This window comes from Lycium barbarum, chromosome 2 (assembly GCF_019175385.1).
Source record: "Lycium barbarum isolate Lr01 chromosome 2, ASM1917538v2, whole genome shotgun sequence".
In the NCBI taxonomy this organism is placed as follows: Eukaryota; Viridiplantae; Streptophyta; class Magnoliopsida; order Solanales; family Solanaceae; genus Lycium; species Lycium barbarum.
The window spans coordinates 147640155-147654358 of NC_083338.1; the positions used below are offsets into that span (position 1 = coordinate 147640155).

At 36.7% G+C, this 14204-nt stretch overlaps 1 long non-coding RNA gene across 1 annotated transcript; it reads left to right on the forward strand.

Moving 5' to 3' along the window:
• The first annotated feature begins 605 nt into the window (after positions 1 to 605).
• Positions 606 to 11448, forward strand: LOC132623535 (uncharacterized). The gene is made up of 3 exons (XR_009576287.1): positions 606 to 741; positions 1689 to 1783; positions 11344 to 11448. It is a non-coding gene; the product is annotated as an uncharacterized LOC132623535 (long non-coding RNA).
• Positions 11449 to 14204: the final 2756 nt, after the last annotated feature.

Sequence of the window (14204 nt, forward strand, 5' to 3'; positions counted from 1 at the left end):
CATATTAAATTTTGGTTACGGGTCAAATCAAGGATAATACTACAGTAAAACCTTTTTGTAACATAGATAAAATAGACCCAAAGTGTTGACACATTTTTTTGCCAAATTTTGGGACGGCATGGAATTGACCTGTCAACGTGTTGGAGGACGGAAGGCAAAGACTGCGCTGGTTAAACATTTCCTTCCCACTACCGTCCTTACTATAGTACTATACTACGTGTGCTCCTTTCATCAAAAAAATTGTACTGTAATTTTTTGGTGTTTAGTTTTTCTTTTCAGGAGCAATTGCCTACTAACTTTCACATAAAGGTGTTGGGGGCAGTGTGGTAACCGATTATATGTCCTCATCTTATTTTTTTCACTTTCTTTCTATATTTTAGAAGCCAACAAGCAGTGTACCAAGTTGTCCTAAAAGTAGTATTGATTTTACTATAGAAAGGTTCCTACAATTGTGAATTCAGATAGGGGTAAAACAATAACTTGGTCCTCATTAGTGCACATAGAAGACCTAACTAGTAACGTGTACTGTCTGTTTCTTCACACGTGTATTGCCTGCTATAGAATGACTTCGACCTAATTCTCTCTCACGTTGTTTGTTCCATATCCTGCTCCTCAATTTCATGCCCTGCTCTCTCCAGTTCTGGTCCGTGCTTATAGAGTGCATAACAGTATGATTAATGAACTTTGGAGGAATTTAATGATAGGGAGATTATGGATGTCACATGTTTCTTTCCCGAGATGGTTAGCTCAAACTTCGGGAATAATTTTACATTTGAATCAAATTCGATATCTGTTACTTTTTCTGCTCTTTTGGGTTGTTCTTTGTTGAAATTTCTACATGCATGACAATAATTTTTTTGACTTACTCATACATGTTTTGCAACAAGTACTCAGTCACAAGCTTGTGAGAAGCAGGGGTGGCTCGACTATAAGGCCAATAAAATAATTAATTGTGGCTTCAATTTTTTGGGGGCCTCATTTTTTTCTTAAAAATGTATTTTATAAATATAAAATTAAAATTGATAAGATCTTATCTAACATCAACAATGTCTTAACAAAGATTGAATGGATTAGCTATATTATCAATTGAAAAGGAATGGTTAGAACAAATTGATTATAGGATAACAATTAATGACTTCCCATGTTAAAAAGCTAGAAAAGTGGACTTTAAATGAAAATATATATGACGATCTTTCCTTTTAAAAAAAAATTAGGGTCTCTCTCTAAAGTTTGACTTTAGGCCCCTAACGTTGTTGAGACGGCCCTGGTGAGAAGTAGTGAAAATTTTGTGTCTTTTCGGGATATATAAATAACTGCTCTTATATTTTTAAGATAAATCTTTCTTTATATTCCGTGCGCATTATATGTATGTTTACTTAGTTGTTATTAGTTTCTTAATTCTTATATGTCTACCAGCTTGAGTAAAGAGTTGAAATATGATGCCAAGAAAAGATTAATTGATTAGGGTAGCAGCCATATTTTTTTAATTACGGACAAGAAAAGGGGATCAAATAGGAGGTAACGGTCTACATGGTGATGCTTAAGGGTGTGGTATATCCTGATTTGCATTTATGAGTTTCTTTGCTTATTAATATCTATTCGAAATGGGGGATTTAGTTTTGGCACAATGTGTTCGATTAAATTACTAAGAGAGATATTGATATGCATTACTTAACGGTTATGTGCAGGTATCAAAATATCATGAAACAGCGAAGCAAGATCAACCACTTTTTCTGATATGGAAAAAGATCAAATTTCAAATTCATTTTGCCAGCACGATCAGGTACTTCAACATCGAAAAGCGAGTTAGAAATACTTAGTACTCTTATTCTTTACAAAGATATACACATAACATACTAGATATTTTACTCCATTGTGTAGATATGGTTTGTTCTTCACCGGCGCTCGCCGGAGTTCCCAAAATAAGGAGTATTCTTGTGTGTTATAATTTTTAGAGGAATGACTAGCATATGTTGATTTAGAATTGCTCGGGAATTTATTGATAATGACTCTGGCAGATTCTAGGGAGCCTACTCTTTCTTTTTTCTTCTTTCGATTGAGTTGCTTTCCAGTTTATTTCATTACTACAACGGAAATTCAGCACGATTGGAGTAGATCAGTCTTCACGAGTATAAGGATGACTTAGCTGCTTCCCTGTGTACAATACCATTAATTACTGTTATGGAATTATTTTTTCACAAAGTAATTAAATAGGGAATGAAAATGAACTCAGCTTTGAAACTTCACTCTGACGTTTGATGATGACTTATTGACAATTGCACTATATCTGGGGAAACTATTCGAAACTGGAAGAGCAATGCATTTGGCATCCACTTGCTAAAGACTAACTACATTCAGATATATTCAACATTAATTACAACCAATGGGTTCTCCGATCTCTCGTGAGAAATTTTTTGATAAACTTAAAGCTATGGTGTGTAAGATAAATGTCACGCCCCAAATCTGGAGAGGCGTGGCCGACATCTGGTACCACACTCGGCCCGAGCGAACCACTCTGAATCTATAACTCTGGAGGGATAACCCTCAACTTAGGTTGATAGGACCTACCTGCATACAGGAAATACCAACAAGCCGGCAAGGCCATAATCTGGATAAACATGTACAAACTATCTCATCTGAACTGGGCTACTAACTATCTCATCTGAACTGGGCACACACACCCAAACATATATACATAACTGAGCAAGCCGACGAGGCTGCTATGATCGTACAAAACCAACAGTACCAAAGTAGGTATATACAAACCGACAAGTCTATCACACTGGCACACCATGTACAGGACTCATCTACAAGCCTCTAGAGAAAGGATAAATGTATCATGGACGGGACAGTGCCCCGGCCTACCCATCAAGTCTGTAAGCTCAAAAGACAGACTCCAAAAGACCTGGCAACTCCAAACAAAAGGAGCTCACCAAACAGCTGAAATTGGGTCTTGTCTACTGAGGAGGTTTGTCAGTCTGTGTATCTGTACCAGAAGGCATGAATGCAGCGCCTCCGGCAAAAGGGACGTCAGTACGAAACAATGTACTGAGTATGTAAGTCAATAGATAACTGAAACTGAAATACAACTAAATCTGAAATACATAAAGCTACTAAAATAAACAAGGATTAGAGAAACCTGAGAAGTACATCTATCTGCCTCTATTCAACTCACAAGCAAACTGTACTATCGAGTCTACTTGCCCATATCTGAGGCTGAGTGCTAACTACCCGGCCATGCGTGGTTCGATGCATCTCTACCCGGCCATAGATGGCTCGGTACAATCTCTACCCGACCGTTGAAGCCTCGGTGCTCTGTCTACCTGGCCGTAGAGGCTCGGTGCCATTCTCTTATAACAACATAACAGGCTATCAACAACATCTACACCAAACTATCATAATTTTATTACACAGCCACGAGATCTAACACTAAAAGTACTCTCGACAAGGGACAAATCAGATAATAGGAATATAATTCTAAAGAAATGGAAGTGGAATTCTTTTGGAAAACAAGTTCTTTTGCTAGTCCTTTCTGATTCAAAAAATGTCAATTATGAACTGAGATATGTGAAGACGACAACATGTCTCTTTATACCGTTCTCTAGGATCATGAACACAAGAAGCTGATAAGAGTCTCTCGAAAATACAACAACACTAGGGAGGCTATATGCCTCTAAGACAAGCTCTAGTCGATAATCTCACTTTAAGAAGTTTGTTAAGCCCTTACTTTTATAAAATCTCGCTGACCCTAAGGCAAGACAAATCTATCTCACTGACCCGTAGGCCAGGCATTTCTGTCTCTCTGACCAAGTGGCCAGGATAAAGAAAATATATGTATATCATGTTGTATATCAAGTGTAAGCTAAAATATATGAAGACGTCAACATGTTTCTCTCTAACTCTTCTACTAGCAATGAACTAAGGATCAGATAGAAATCTCTCGGAAGATGCAATACCACGTCTAGAAATGTTACATCTCTATGACCGCTCTAAATAATAGTTCTCTTTCGTTAAGATTCGATAAACGCTTACTGTCAACCGATCATGCCAGGAAAAGAAAGGATAGTCATTATATACCTCGATTCGATCTCGAATGACAACAACTAGTCAATCTTTCAAATACACACGCAACCTATTTAAAACGGCTGATATTAACACAACAATAGTCCAACGTATGTCACAACTATACCAAAACTATTCTCAAACAATCAAGGAGCGACGAGCTCCCGAAGATATATACAATGGTGTACTCCACACCCAACCTCTATACCAAAAGAGAACAACCCTCACTTGACTCGTATAACTATTACAACTTGAACTCACGGCTTCCGATCACTGTCCCGTGAGTTCCATCCATAAAATATATGTAGAATACTCATAGGTATAGGTATTGTAGAGAATGATAGGGAAAAGCTTTACATACCTCAAATTATTTCCGAGTAACCGATAGTACAGCGTGCGCCAAGCCCACAATGAAAAACAGAATAGTGAGATGAAAATAGTGAGCAAAACTCATATGTTGCTTTCACGAAGAAATATACTTTGTTCTCCTAAATGGAACTAACGTTGTTGCCTACCGTGAAGGTCACGATGCTGGTTTGCCTTCACCAAACAAGAACGTCCCTGTATGACACTTAAAGGTGTGCGTTGAGCTTGTAGCAGCTCACTAATTCAACATAAATCTTATTTTTTTACCCTTTAAATAGGCGATTCTATGATGCTATATATATCTTCCTAGACTTGGGAAGTATACCCAATTAAAGGATTAAAAACAAATAGATGCCTCTTCATTAATCATCCCCTTTATAAGAACTTTAATGATTTAAATTCCACGTGCAAAGCTCCCATTTCCATGACTCATCCAAGTTTAGTGACTCACTATTAAAGTGTTGGCATCTTTATCCTCCAAACATTTATATATCTAAACATAAATGGGAGTACTAAGTTGGCCCATCTAACATGGCCAAACTTAGGCATTAACTAATTAATGCACTATCAAATCATAAAATATATTTCATAAAATTATACAAACATAAAAATAACATTGAGGCGTTTAGATACTAAATTTCCTCAAAATCTAGTTTTTCACATGTAATATCAAGAGTACAAATTTTTGTACTATTAATTCTCAAAACGGAAAAAGATAACTTTCTTATCTTATGAGAAAATAATTTCTACTCTTGTAATAGATAAAAACGTATTTATAAACTTCCTCATGTCATGGCTATAATTTAAAACACATCCGAAAGTAGTAATAACAGTAATTACCCGAAATCTTTACTTAAAAGAAAGTATATATGCCATAACAAATTAATATCTAATGGTGTCAAGATTGTCAAGCTTACGGGGTCTTACAATAACACTGTCATAAACCCTCTTTAACCTCGTGACTTACCTTAATCGCTTCTAGCTCATATAAATTTACTATGACACATCCCAACGTATGAAAATACGAGATGTAACAACAAATTTAGCTCAACTACTAATACAAATGTTAGAGTACAGAAACCCCATGTCAACCATGAAAAAGAAAAGAAGAGGAGAAATGACGAAGAAACTAAAGAAGAGCAGAAATGACGAAGAGAGAGAGAAGATACGATGAAGAAGATGAACACAAAATGAGTCAAACTCAGTTCAATACTTCAAGATGATCTAGAATGTTCCTATGCACGTGGAGATATCTCAGCCACACATAACACACTTGATGGATCAAATATCCACCCTTGGATAAATAATACACAGCTGTAAATACACCTAACTGACCAGCACATGCAATGCACAGTTGTAAATATACCCACATGACCAGCACGTGACGGAATAAAATTAGTTACACATTGAACAAATTAGAGTAGGACAACTGTAAATCAGTTTTTCCATTTTTCTCTTACTTTCTTATTTCATCTCTATTGTATATATAACTGTACATGGATTTAATGAAAGATATACAGAAAATTTCCCAAATTGGAGTGTCTTCTTCTTCAATTTATTACATGGTATCAGAGCAGGTGTAAGCTCGATTCCAGATCTGTATCAAATATCAAATTCACCTTCAAATCCTTAGAAAGTTGAAATGCCTGAAACAGAACCAACTGAAGGGTTAAACAGTGCTGTAAAGGCCATCACATATGATAATAATCATCCTTATCATTTAAACAATTCAGATTCACCTGGTATGACTCTAGTCAACACAATTTTTGATGGAAGAGGATACCTAGGTTGGAGGAGATCCATCCTTCTAGCCTTATCAGCCAAGAGGAAACTTGGTTTTATCAATGGAGCATGTAAAGCTCCAGATCTGAAATCTGTAGAGTATGAACAATGGAATTGTGTTAATGACATGATCATATGTTGGATATCAAATGCATTGTCAAAAGACATTGCTGACAGTGTGATGAGCTCTAAAACTGCAAAAAAGCTTTGGGACAGCCTAGAAAAGAGATTTGGTAAATCAAATGGTGCCAAACTCTATCACTTGCAAAAGGAACTATCAGGTATAGTGCAAGGTAACAGTGACATTGCCGGATATTTTACTAAACTTAAAAGACTATGGGATGAACTGGATGGTTTGAATGTTATTGTTTGTTGCACATGTGAGTGTGTTTGTGATGGAAATGAGAAGTTAACTAAATCACTAGAGGATCAGAGGTTGATCCAGTTTCTAATGGGTTTAAATGACGTGTATGCTCAGGCAAGGGGAAACATACTCATGATGAATCCCTTGCCTGGAATAGATATTGCGTATTCTTTACTTTTGCAAGATGAGAATCAAAGGGAAGTGTATGCAAATGCACATTTCACCTCAGATTCTGCATCTTTCATGGTGGCTGGACAAGCTAAACAGCCCAACAACCAACTTTTTGCTGAGTTTGCAGCATTCACGGCTAATGGACAGGCAAGAAATACACAAAAATTCAAAAACCAACCAGTGAAAGGGACAAACACATCTCAGAAATTCAACAGTACCAGTCAAAGGTTTGTTAAACCACAACAGAGGTTCAGAAACAAGAAAAAGTACAATCCCAATGTATCTTGCACCTATTGTGGGAAAACAGGACACACACATGATGATTGCTACAGGTTACATGGGTTTCTTGAAGATTTTGAGTTTACTAATTCCAAAAACTATCAAACTTCAATCAAAGCAAATGCAGGGTTAACACATGAGGAAGGTGAAACCATTGGTGGACATAATTTTGAAGTGAGTGATAACAATTTTGGAGACCAATTTAGCAAAGAGCAAATCGCAGAGATGATGCAGATGTATAAGCACAGTAAAATGACACAAACAGGAAAAACAGGAATTAATGCAAATGCAGTTGCAGGTACCATTCTTAAGTACTCAGGATTAGTATTCACTAGTATTAAGTCAAACACTTGGATCATTGATTCAGGCGCATCAGAACATATGTGTTTTGACCCCAATTCTTTCTTGTTTCTCATTCCACTCCCTAAACCTTTGAACATTAGTTTACCTAATTCTTTCAAGGTAAGTGTTACTCATATAGGGAGTATTTCCATCCTACCAGGTCATGTCATAACTGATGTACTTCATGTACCAGATTTCAAATACAATCTGCTGTCAGTTCATAAATTTTGTGTTCAGTTCAAATATGATATCCTATTTACCTCTATTGGGTGTTTGTTGCAGGGCCTTTCAATGAAGAGTCCTCAAGTTTTTGGTGAAGTTAGAGAGGGCCTTTACTTATTAGAGCCTAATAGTACCAGATCTAGGAGTACTTTTTCAAATGATGTATTTTCAATTCCACAAGGAAGAAATTCCATTTCAGAGTCTGTTTCTACTTCTATTCCAGTGCATGTTAATGTTGTTCCTAATGTAAAGCTTTGGCATGTAAGGTTGGGTCATCTACCATTTTCAGCAATGAAACATCTGAATTTCCTTCATTGTAATTCCAATTCTGATTTTATTTGTGATGTTTGTCCAAAGGCTAAACAAACTAAACACCCTTTCCTTGTTAGTAGTATTAAATCTAAGCATATCTTTGACCTTATTCACATTGACACTTGGGGTCCTTACAAGTCTACTACTTACAATGGTTTTAGATTCTTTCTTACCATAGTAGATGACTACAGTAGGGGGACCTGGACATTTTTACTGAGTACCAAAAGTAATGCATTTCCTGTGCTAAAAGGTTTCCTGTCCATGGTTGAAAGGCAGTTTAATGTGAAAGTTAAAGTGATAAGGTCTGACAATGCTTTCGAATTGGGGACAGGGACACATGAAGCAGCTTTTCTTGCTTCACAAGGGATCATGCATCAATTGTCTTGTGTAGGTTCCCCTCAACAAAATGGAATTGTTGAGAGAAAACACAGACATCTTTTGGAGATTGTTAGGGGTTTGATGTTTCAATCCAAATTACCCATATCTTATTGGGGAGAATCTATTTTAACTGCTACCCAATCATTAATAGGTTGCCATCTAGTGTGCTTAAAGGACAGACCCCTTATGAGGTTATTTTTCAGCAGCAGCCTAGCTATGGTCACTTAAGGAATTTTGGGTGCCTATGCTATGCTTCAACTTTGACACAGGGAAGAACTAAATTTGATGAAAGAGCAACTGCCTGTGTTTTGCTCGGTTATCCCTTACAACAAAAAGGGTATAAACTGTTGGCTCTAGATACAAGGAAGGTGTTTGTATCAAGGGATGTAAAATTTCATGAATCACACTTCCCTTTCAGTTCATCTGATACTTCAGCCAACCAAATCTTTCCAAATTCCCCTCTGTTTTCAGACCTTCCTTATGTCCCCTCATCTCACATTGTTTCAGACTCAGAAAATCATGCTATGCCCTCAGATTCTTCCCCCACACTATCCACTCCAACACAAATCAGTTCTGGGCCTATTTCTAATCCTCCACTTCAAGACTCTACTCATAACAATATCCCAGCATCTTCTACACCTACCTCTACTTTTCCTTCTCTACCAATTCCTTCTAACCCAACTAGACAATCCAGTAGACTATCCCACCAGCCTGCTTACTTAAAAGACTACATCTGCAACAGTGTGGTCTTCACTGATTTAGACAATGCATGTTTTGTTCAACCACACAAACCTACTACTTATGCTTTTTCTTCTTTGACTCCTCATAATCAACAAGTTGTTCATTCTCTTTCTACCATCAGTGAACCTAGCTATTACAATCAAGCTTCTCAACATCCGGGATGGAGAGAAGCCATGGACTCAGAAATCCAGGCTTTAGCACATAATAAGACCTGGGAGGTGGTTGAGTTGCCTAAAGGAAAAAGGGCTTTACCTTGCAAATGGGTTTACAAAGTGAAACACCTTTCAGATGGTAGCATTGAACGGTTAAAAGCCAGGCTGGTGGTAATGGGGGATATTCAAAGGGAGGGAATCGATTATGGTGAGACCTTTTCACCAGTCGTGAAGATGACAACTATACGTTGTTTGCTTACAATTGCAGCTAAAAAGGATTGGTCAGTCTCACAATTGGACGTCAATAACGCATTCCTTCATGGTGACCTCCAAGAAGAGGTTTTTATGAAATTTCCAGCAGGATTGACTCCCCCCAGTCCCAATCACGTTTGTCTTTTGAAAAAGTCCCTATATGGGTTAAAACAAGCTTCACGGCAGTGGTATGCTCGACTTGCAGGGGCTTTAAGCTACAAGAGTTATTCTTCAACATTAAATGACTATTCTTTATTCTTCAAACAAACAGGGACTCTTATCTCCATTTTAGCAGTATATGTCGACGATATTTTACTAACAGGGGATGACTTGGAAGAAATTAAGGATATCACATGCTTTCTCAACACAGAGTTCAAAGTCAAGAATTTGGGGGACATTCACTATTTCCTTGGAATGGAAATTTTACGAGAAAAGCATGGTTTTATTGTGAATCAAAGGAAATTTACCTTAGACATACTTCAAGAATTTGATGTGTCCCATTTACCGAAGGCTACTTCTCCCTTGGACCCTTCTTCAAAGCTTCGAGCAGACAATGGCCCTCGCATGGATAACCCTACTCTTTATCGACATTTGGTCGGCAAGTTGAATTACCTAACCAATACTCGACCGGATCTCTCTTTTGCTGTTCTTGCCCTCAGTCAATATATGCAACGACCTTGTCTTCCACATTTCTCTGCTGCTTTACGAGTATTACGGTATCTAAGTTCCGATCCGGGTCAAGGGATTCTCCTTTCTTCAAATCCATCATTCTCTTTACTTGCTTTTTGCGATGCGGACTGGGCGTCTTGCAAGGATTCTCGTAGATCTGTCAGTGGGTTCTTCATCACCCTCGGAGGAGCTCCGATCTCGTGGAAATCAAAGAAACAAATTTCGATTTCCTTGTCTTCTGCAGAGGCAGAATACCGATCCATGAGACGCGTCACTGCTGAGCTAACTTGGCTAATCCGTCTTCTTGAAGACCTCTCCGCTCCCATTTCACTCCCAATCCCCCTTCACTCTGATAGCCAGGCCGCCATTCACATAGCCCGTAACCCAGTTTTCCACGAACGAACCAAACACGTCGAATTGGACTGCCATTTTGTCCGTCAGCAGTTTCTTGCTGGGTTAATCACACTCTCTTTTGTTCCTTCTCCATATCAGCTAGCAGATCTATTTACCAAACCACTTTCTGGGGTTTCTCACAGATCCATTTTGAACAAGTTGGGGGTCATACCATTCCCCTCCACCTTGAGGGGGGATGTTAGAGTACAGAAACCCCATGTCAACCATGAAAAAGAAAAGAAGAGGAGAAATGACGAAGAAACTAAAGAAGAGCAGAAATGACGAAGAGAGAGAGAAGATACGACGAAGAAGATGAACACAAAATGAGTCAAACTCAGTTCAATACTTCAAGATGATCTAGAATGTTCCTATACAGGTGGAGATATCTCAGCCACACATAACACACTTGATGGATCAAATATCCACCCTTGGATAAATAATACACAGCTATAAATACACCCAACTGACCAGCACATGCAATGCACAGTTGTAAATATACCCACATGACCAGCACGTGAGGGAATAAAATTAGTTACACATTGAACAAATTAGAGTAGGACAGTTGTAAATCAGTTTTTCCATTTTTCTCTTACTTTCTTATTTCATCTCTATTGTATATATAACTGTACATGGATTTAATGAAAGATATACAGAAAATTTCCCAAATTGGAGTGTCTTCTTCTTCAATTTATTACAACAAATCCTACAAGGAATATGAAGTTTCTTGGAGCAGTTGTGTTTCATTGTGTTCTTATGCTTATGACTTACAAATTGTCGCGCCATTAAGAGTGATTCTTTATTTTACAAATATGTACTTCTCACTACATGGGAGAACTAACAGGAAACATGGTTGGACAGAGTTAGTGGAAGGACTTGCATGTCAATCTCTTCAAAAGCAATGTCGATGACTGGTAGTGAAGACTGGAGACACAGTGAAAATGGTTTACAACGGATGAATCAAGGTTAGATTAATTTGTTATTTGTTCAAATCATGACTAATATCATCATTAAGCTTAGTTCTTCTCTGTGGAGATTATATTAGATTCTTGAACTGGTTAGATATTCTCTGTAATACTGCTATTGATAGGTAATATTTTTCCTCAATGACCTGGTACTTGAAACTGAGTTTCGTTGTACATCATGGGATAAAATTTACTGTCAATGATAAATGTAAATAATAAGGTTTCTTTAGTGACCTTGAGACGAAATTAGATAGGATGTTCAGCCATTGGCTCTCAGTTAAGCCTTTTCTTCTCATTAACCCATCACATGCAGGCAGAGGCGGATCCAGGATTTGAAGTTTATGGATTCCCAGCTAGGGTTGCTTACCGGTAGGTTCGGTTCGATTTTGTATGTCATCGTTTTTATTTATCGGCTATCGGTTTATGATATTCCTTATCGGTAGTCAGTTAATCTGTTAGCGGGTCTTAACATTTCGCTTGTTGATTTAACCAATCAAAAATGTCTTTAGGGGCTAACAATTCGGTTTAACTGATAATCCAATAGCGACAAACCAATAGCATATTTTACAGTTCAATTCATTGGTTAAATCGAAATTTGCCAACTATCTCAAATTAATACACAATATGACCGATAAAGGATGAGTACTGATATTCAATATATATTTAAGAAGTAACAAACCACCGAAACACAACATATATATGTCATGACAATGATTGAAAAAAGTTAAAAAAAATTATATACCATATATGAGGAAATCAAGACAAAGAATGAGGAAGAAGAATGGAAAGATCTAGCAGTGGCTAGCGGTAACTACAAAGTAAAAGAACCGAAAACATTCTGTAAAACCCTAAGCTATTTTTTACTTTTTATTTATTTTTGGTTTTAAAATTGATTTGGACAATTGAGATATGGGCATTTTAGTTTGACTTTTGGGGTTTTTAAAAAAGAAAAAGAAATAGATCGGCCTTCGTGCCTGGTTGTTTGTTTAAAACCAAAAATGGGGCGAAGTTTAAAAATTTGACCAGGGGAATCGATCATTGGCCCCAAATCAGCTGAGACTTAGCGGTGTTGTATCATCGCGGAACCAACGGTGGATTTTGGTAGTGGGTTCCTAATTCAAATATACTTATATTTTAAAGGATTTCACATTATAAATTTAACGTCCAGGTGAAAGGTGGGGGTTCCCAAACCCCCACCGAACACTGTAGATCTGCCCCTGCATGCAGGACCAGATTATTTGAGTGGAAACTTTATGACTTCATTGCTAAATGCTACTACATATATAGCGTATGGCATGAACAATTTTCCATTGAAGAAATCTGGTGGAGTTCGATAAGATCTGCTCATGACACGTAGATCACACGTGTTTGCTATTTATGGTTGGAGGGTTGGAATGGAATTGTTGAAAAGAGAGCAAGTCCTTTGTCATATACATTGTACACATACATAGTACAGAAAGTACAAATTGAAACATCCATGTTCGCTTTAGGAGTCGTTGTATTTACCTGGATAAAAAATCAACGTTCCAGATTCAAGTCACTCTGTTAGTAAAAGGTTGATATATGAAGTGGATACATGAACATCTGTTTAAAAGTTCAACATATCATTGTCACACCCCATTTTAACCGGGATCGATTTAGGGAGTATGACGTATTGGTGATTCCTATTTATTTTGATTTTAAGGAGTCGCCACCTAATTAATTTAACGGTGAATTAGGACACCTAGAGATTAACTAAGGCAAAGTTAAAACTAAACCTCGATTAATAGTCTGCTTAACCAGTGTGATTCTAAGTAAGAGTTCTATATTATCCTAAAGGGAAGGTGTCAGGCATCCTTTAGAATCCGTTAACTACGGTTATCCGGCCAAACTTAGGTTAATTAATTAAGGCTAAAGATGCAAATGTAGGGTTTAGATTTTAAGAGAAACGGCTAAGAAATATTGCTAAGATTTTAAAGAAAAAATGTAATAATGTTGTTTAAAAATAAGATTTACAGAAAATAATGACTTGCACAAAAGATGACTTTAAATGCTATTTAAAATAAGACTTATAAATGTTGTTAGGACTTTAAATGAAAATATATGACAGTGCTATATAAAATAAGGCTTGTGATTACTTATGTAAAAAGGAGGCTTTAAAATGTTATTTAAAATAAAGCTTATAAGTGTTGCTAATGCTTCAAATGAAAGTATAATAATGCTATTCAAAATAAGACTTGCAAAATATAATAATTTGCATGTAAGCAGAAGAAGATGCGGGTTTGTGCGGTGCTTTGCTAAATATTTGAAACAAACTAAACGATGATATATCAATTGACTTTGCGTTTTAGAAGTACAAACAAGATTATGTTTTTATTAAAAAAGTATGCATAACTTGGATAAACCTTAAAAGATGTCTACAAAATATGTTTTAGTTCCTCTTTGCATGTTAGTGGCGTTTCAAAATTCCCCAGGTAATAAGAATAAAGTATGATTCCTTTAACTCAAATAAGAATTTACGCTATTGAGAATTAATTATTCTAAAAGTAAATATTATAGGTACTATAAATACTTCAATACAAAAAGGAGAAAATGAAACTTATGGAGCTAATTGTTAGTTTTCCTTAAATTAACTACCCATTACTAAAAACTAAATCCCACTAAATTCTCCTATAATTCATCTAAGCTAAGAGACAAATAAAATAAAGTGTTAGTCAAAACAACACAAGTTAAATGCAATAAATACAAAAATAAAATAAAAATAGAAGCCCAGGAAAT